The 7,137-nt window shown below is 39.5% G+C and overlaps 1 non-coding gene across 1 annotated transcript; it reads left to right on the top strand.

Moving 5' to 3' along the window:
* The first annotated feature begins 479 nt into the window (after positions 1-479).
* On the top strand, positions 480-586 carry LOC112767568 (small nucleolar RNA R71). The gene has a single exon (XR_003185009.1). It is a non-coding gene; the product is annotated as a small nucleolar RNA R71 (small nucleolar RNA).
* The last annotated feature ends 6,551 nt before the right edge of the window (positions 587-7,137 follow it).

The following is a 7,137-nucleotide window of genomic DNA, read 5'->3' as shown; positions in this document are numbered from 1 at the left end:
TTTACTCAACTCAAACCTTTTTGAAAACCTCTGATTAATAAAATAGCACACCTTTCTACAACTCGTTGGGAGACGACCTGGGATTCATACTCCCAGTATTTTAATTTCAATTTTCTGTGATACCTTTCTAAATTGATAGGCAGGTTTCTGGCGAGTTAAGAAGTATACTTGCAACGTATATAAATTAACAATTTTTAATTTGCCAATTTCTGCCCGCATCAGTAAGGTCAGCCAACTGCTTGGTAATTAGCTTGTTTTGGGCCAGCAGTGCATCCACGTTGTTCAGCTCCATCACTCCTCTAGTGTTGCCTCTTTCAGAAGCATGGAAGTAGTCATTCTCAGCAACACTCTCAATGACATCTATGGCTTCTTCAATGGTCTTTTTCTTGTTCAGAGATCCCCCTGATGAGTGGTCTACTGCCTTCTTTGATTTATAGGAAATACCCTCATAGAAAATGTGTAACTGCACCCATTCGTTGAACATATCTGGTGGGCACCTTCTTGTCAAGTCCTTAAACCTCTCCCATGCTTCATATAGAGTTTCACCATCTTGTTGCCTGAAGGTCTGTACCTCGGCTCTCAACCTATTGATCCGTTGAAGAGGATAGAATCTCGCCAAGAATTTGTTCACCACATATTCCCAGGTTGTTAAACTCTCCTTCGGGAAGGATTCCAGCCATTTGGATGCTTTGTCCTTAAGTGAGAAGGGAAATAAAAGCAGTCTATAGGTGTCGGGATGAACACCATTAGACTTCACAGTATCACATATCCTCAGGAATGTGGTTAGATGTTGATTGGGGTCTTCTTGGACACTTCCTCCGAATGAACAGTTGTTCTGAACCAGGGTGATGAGCTGTGGCTTTAGTTTAAAGTTATTGGCATGTATGGTTGGCTTTTGGATGCTACTTCCACAGTTTCTTGGGTTTGAATTTATGTAAGATCCCAGAACTCTTCTCTCTTGTCTAGCATGATGCACTAGACCTTCTCTGCCATGGTTGTGAGCTTCTTCTTCATGATGGTTCTCCATATTCTCATCCATGTTTGGTTCAAAATACTCCTCCTCATCCTTAGCACTAACGACTCTCTCTCCTTTTGCTTCCCTCCTTAATCTAAGGAAGGTCCTCTCAGGTTCAGAATCAAAAGAAGTTGAAGCCCCGCTTCTTCTACCTGTCATACAACCAACAAGGCCAAAGCAAAAGGGAGATAGATGCAGGAAGTATTCTTGTCAGAAATGCTGTTAGTGTGAGTGATACAATATATCAAACAGTTAGTGGGTTAGTGAACTGAATTGTAACAAATAAGAAAACACTACAAATGGGTAATGGGTAAAGGAAAGAAAATAACTACAATTGAAAGTAAATCACTCAAATGAAATTAAATCAAACAAAAGAAAATGCTCAATCTAGGTAATCAACTAATTTAATCATTGTTGATACAAAATCAATCCCCGGCAACGGCGCCATAAACTTGATGCACGAAAACTTGTCTCTCAACAATTTTCCCTCGGCAAGTATACCGAATTGTCGTCAAGTAAAAACTCACAATAGAGTGAGGTCGAATCCCACAGGGATTGATTGGTCAAGCAACTTTAATGGAAATTTGATTTAAGTAAAATTTGATTTGAGAATTGCAAGAAATTAAATGGCCGAAAAGTAAATAACAGGAAATGTAAATGCTGGAATTAAAGAGCAAAATGTAAATGGCGAAAAGTAAATTGCAGAATCTTAAATGGGAATTTGGGGAAATGAACATAAAAGTGAATGGCAGAAAGTAAAGAGAATGGGTAAGATCAGAAGTGGGGAGTTCATTGGGCTCAGGAGATGTTGTATTCTCCGGATCAAGTTCATTTTCATGTCTTCCTCAATCAATGCATTCATTAATCTCCTTGGCAATCTTAAGTGATTGGATCCCAATTCCTTGGTAATTCAATCTCTCAAACCTTGATCAATAGCCAATTCCTTGGTCTAATTGCTCATGAGAAGAGATGAAGTGTGGTCACTGATTATACCACATGTATTCCCAAATCAAAGTGTTGGTAGGATTATATGTCACTATATCCATCCAAACCCCAATTTGGTCCAACATGAGAAAGCATTTCTAGCATGATCTCTTCATTCCTCTTCCAAGGTTCCGAAGAGATCCAAGTATGAATAGCTTCTTTTCCAAGACAACTACCCAATTGGATGAAGATTGAAAGCTTTCTAGTAAAATCAAGAGAAAAGAAAGAAGAAGAATAATGAAAACTATTATTGATCCATCAAATTACAACGGAGCTCCCTAACCCAATGAAAGGGATTTAGTTGTTCATAGCTCTGGGAATGGAAAGAAAAGATGGAAAATACATTCTCAAAGTAAAACTAAAAATGCAAAGAAAGTAAAATTATACAGAGAGTAGTTCTCCTAATGCCCCCTTTTCCAAAACTCCTCTAGTTCAAAACTACCCCAATATATACCACTCTTCTGATCTTCTAGTTAGCTCTTCAAGTCCTTGGAGATGGGGCTTTGGATCTTGAGTTGAAGCAGTTTGGAATCTTCAGTGGGCTCAGCTTTACTTGTAGAGAAAGTGTGAAGTAGGCATGAACTTTAGCTAGGACGTTAGTGGCGTTAACGTAAAGAAAGGATTTTACTTTCCCGTACGCATATCCTATAGATTATGAGTACGGGAAATTGACTATTTCATGAATCAAAAAAGGCCGTGGATCATTCTTCAGGAGACTCACTCAACAAGAAGAAAACCATTGAAGAAGCCATAGATGTCATCGAGACTGTAGCTGAAAATGAGTATAACTAATGTTATACTCATTTTCTCACGTTAGAGTCCACGTTAGTATAACTAACGTGGCTCTTAACGTGGGTATGCCTTAGCCTCAAGAGCACTAGTGACACTTACCTTTGTCACTAACGCTCCAAACGCCCCTTCTCACGTTAGTGCCCCACGTTAATTGTCTTAACGTGGTGGTGATTGCCATCTCCAACGTTAGTGACAAAGGTGAGTGTCACTAACGTTGACTCATCATTTCTTTCCTCCATGTTAGCTTTCACATTAATGCAATTAACGTGGCAAATAACGTGGCTCATAGTGGCTTAGTCTAACGTTAGTGACAAAGGTGAGTGTCACTAACGTTGGCGATTCCTTGCTCCTCCCATGTTAGAGTTCACGTTAATGTAGTTAACGTGACTCTTAACGTGGCCAATTGGGCTTAGTCCAACGTTAGTGACAAAGGTGAGTATCACTAACGTTGGCATTGTCTTCTCTTTCCTCGTTAGAGTTCACGTTAACTGAGTTAACGTGACTCTTAACGTGGCTAATTGCCAATTTGGAGCGTTAGTGGTATTCACTTTTACCACTAACACTGGAGCTCCCTTTCTCTCCACGTTAACTACCACGCTAACGTAGTTAATGTGGCAATTAGTATGGGCCATGATGGTTTTGAAGGCGTTATTGGCAATCACTTTTCTCATTAACGTTGCAAGTTTATTCCCATTCCACGTTAGTGGTCACGTTAATTAGATTAATATGGCTACCAACGTGGCTCTTCCTTGCTTCCTTTGTCTTGAAATCAAGCAAATAAAGTGCATCAAAGCTCTAATCCAAGTTATGAGACATGCATTATCCAATTTGTCATTCAATTCATGCATAATTCGCATAAGATCACATGAAATTCACAATGTTTACTTAAATCAAGATGTAAGTGATTATCTACCCAAAACTTGCTTATTTACTAAGAAAATGCATGAAACTACCCTAAAACAGTAAAGAAAAGGTCAGTGAAACTGGCCAAAATGCCCTGGCATCAAAGACCATCTTTTCTTCATGCAATCTCAATAGTAGTTCCCTTTTTTGCACATCGATGATGGCTCCAGTAGTAGCTAGAAATGGCCTTCCTATGGATGATTGATGTGTTGGCCTCTTCTTCTATATCCAGCACAACAAAATCAACTGGGAAAATGAATTCCCCCACTTTTACTAACAAGTCTTCCACCACCCCATGTGAAAACTTAAATGTTCTATCAGCCAATTGGAGTGCCATTCTTGTTGGCTTGGCTTCCTCAATCTTCATCCTTCTCATCATGGTTAAGGACATGAGATTTATGCTAGTTCCCAAGTCACACAAAGCTTTCTCAATAGTGATATCCCCTATGATGCAGGGGATTTGGAAACTCCCTGTGTCTTTCAGTTTTTGAGGAAGCTTCTTTTGTATGATGGCGCTGCATTCCTCAGTTAATAATATGGTCTCTTTTGTCTCCCAGTTCCTCTTTCTTGTTATAAGCTCTTTCAAGAATTTGGCATAGAGTGGCATTTGTTCTAATGCCTCAGCAAATGGTATGTTAATTTGGAGCTTCTTGAAGATCTCTAGGAACTTAGAGAATTGGCCATCCTTCCCACTTTTTCCCAGCCTTTGTTGGTATGGTGCTTTTGGCACATAAGGCTTCAGGACTGGTTTTGGTGAAGGTGGAGCAGGGGTATCTTCTTCATCCTTATTCCCATGCTTTTCTGCAACTTTCTCTTTATGGTTGTCTTTGCTTGGGGTCCCTTCCTCCACAGCTTTCCCGCTTCTCAGTGTAATGGCCTTGCATTCTCCTCTTGGATTGGCCATGATATCACTGGGAAATGTGTGTGTGGGCAGTGGGATTTGCTTGGATAAGATCCCCACTTGTACTTCCAACTTTGAGATTTCTACGCCTTGATTTTTTAGATTTGACCTGTATTCTTCTTGATTAGCGTCTATCCTTCTTTTAGTCTATGCTTGTCTCTCCATAAGGGTGGAAACTGCTCCTGTAATCTGTGATGATAGTTGTGCTATTGCAGCCTCCATCCTCTCAAAGTTGCTTTTGATTTCACATGGTTGCATAGTTGAGGGTGGTGTGTCTTGATTGAGGTTGTTGTGTATTGGTTGGTTGCTATGGTATGATGTGTTTTGTGAGTTATGGTAGGGTTTATGATTTCCTGTTTGATGGTTGGTGTTGTGAGTGGAATATTGATTTGATGGATAAGGTTTGTTGTGGTCCTGGTTGTGGCTTTATTGGTTTCCCCACCCAAAATTTGGGTGGTTCTTCCAACCTGGGCTGTATGTCTTAGAGTGTGGGTCATATGGTGGTCTGGATGAGTTGTTCACATAATTAGCTTGTTCTCAGTCACCTTCAGATTCTGGTGCAGTCCCTTCTTGTTGAGGAGTTTGGTCTTGAATGACTGAGACTTGATTAGCCTCCATCCTTTTGGTTAAGGCTGCTATTTATGCTACAATTGCCTTGTTCTGAGCTAATAAGGCATCTACAAAAGTTGAGTTCTAGCACTCCTTTCTTCTGAGTCCTTTCTAAAGCATAGAAATACTCATTTTCAACTACAGTCTCGATGACATCTATGGCTTCTTCAATGGTTTTCTTCTTGTTGAGTGAGCCTCCTGAAGAATGATCCACTACCTTTTTTGATTCATAGGATAGCCCTTCATAGAAAATGTGTAGTTGTACCCACTCATTGAACATTTCTGAAGGTTTGCACCTCAGCTCTCAGCCTGTTGATTCTTTATGGAGGGTAAAATCTTACAAGGAATATATTCACGACCTCCTCCCATGTAGTTAGGCTATCCTTGGGAAATGATTCCAACCACTTTGCTGCCTTATCTTTGAGTGAGAAAGGGAACAAGAACAGTTTGTAGATGTCAGGGTGTACCCCATTGGACTTTACAGTATCACATATCCTCAAGAATTTGTTGAGATGTTGATTAGGGTCTTCTTGGGTACTTCCCCCATATGAGCAATTATTCTGAACAAGTGTGATGAGTTGAGGCTTCAGCTCAAAATTATTAGCATGAATTGTTGGCTTTAGGATGCTGCTGCCACAATTTCCTAGATTTGGGTTGATGTAGGAGCCTAAGACTCTCCTTTCTTGCCCAGTGATAAACCCATATTTTATGATATATTTTGTGCCTAATTTAAGTGATTTATTCAATCCTTCACTCACTTATTCATATTAATTGCATGGTTTTACCTTCCCTTCCTTATTATGTGATGTATGTGAAAAACATGTTTTCTACGCTTTAAAAGTAATTATTTTAATTACCCTTTACTTCCATTCGATGCCGTGATTCATGTGTTGAGTAGTTTCAGATCTTCTAAGGCAGGAATGACTTAAAGGATGGAAAGGGAACATACAAAAATGGAAGGAAATCACAAAATGGAGTTTTTGAAGAAACTGGCAGTGACGCGATCGCATGGACGACGAGACCGCATGCCAGCGCGAAATGGTAGTGTCGCGACCGCGTGATTGACGCGATCGCGCGCCTTGAGCAAAACGCATATGACGCGGACGCATGATTGAAGCGACCTCTTGGCAAGGAAAACTCCAATTGACGCGACCGCGTGACCCACGCGGACGCGTGACAGAGGCCACACACCAAAAATTACAGAAAATGCTCCCAGCGATTTCTGAAGCCCTTTTTGGCCCAAATCCAAGTCCAGAAGGCACAGATCAGAGGTCATGAAGTGGGGGAATGCATCCATTCAAAAGAGGGTCTCCAATTAGTTACTTTTCATGAATTAGATGTAGTTTTGAGGGAGAGGTTCTCTCCTCTCTCTTTTAGGATTTAGAATTAGGATTTCGTTTGCTTTCAGGATTATCTCTTTTTATCAGGTTCAACATTTCTTTTTATTACTTATTTTCTCAATTTAATTTATGAACCCTTCTATGTTACAGATAATTCCTTTGATCAATGTTATTTGAGGTATTTCAGTTTATGATTGCTTTCCTTTATTTACATTATTGTTATTTCCAATCTGAAGACATTTTTACTCTAGCAGATTTACTTTTCCCCTTTTGGTCTTGGTTAAGAAATCAGTAACTCAGGAGTTATCAAACTCAACATGATTGATAATTGTTATCTTTTGCTAATTGAATTGAACTTCAATAATCCCAATCTTTCCTTAGGGATTAACTAGGATTTGAAGATCAAACTAATTAGTCACTTGACCTTTCTTTGCTTTGAGCAAAGGCTTTCATCATCATTGATAAGGATAACTAGGATAGGACTTCCAATTTCTCATACCTTTCCAAAAGTGTGTTTTACAGTTATTTATTTATTTTATAGTCTTTTACTTATTTTAATTGCAATTTAATTTACTTGTTCCTCATCTTCGAAA

Source organism: Arachis hypogaea, chromosome 17 (assembly GCF_003086295.3).
Source record: "Arachis hypogaea cultivar Tifrunner chromosome 17, arahy.Tifrunner.gnm2.J5K5, whole genome shotgun sequence".
NCBI lineage: Eukaryota > Viridiplantae > Streptophyta > Magnoliopsida > Fabales > Fabaceae > Arachis > Arachis hypogaea.
Note: the sequence above shows the minus strand (reverse complement) of the source record. Positions and strands in the feature narration are given on the sequence as shown.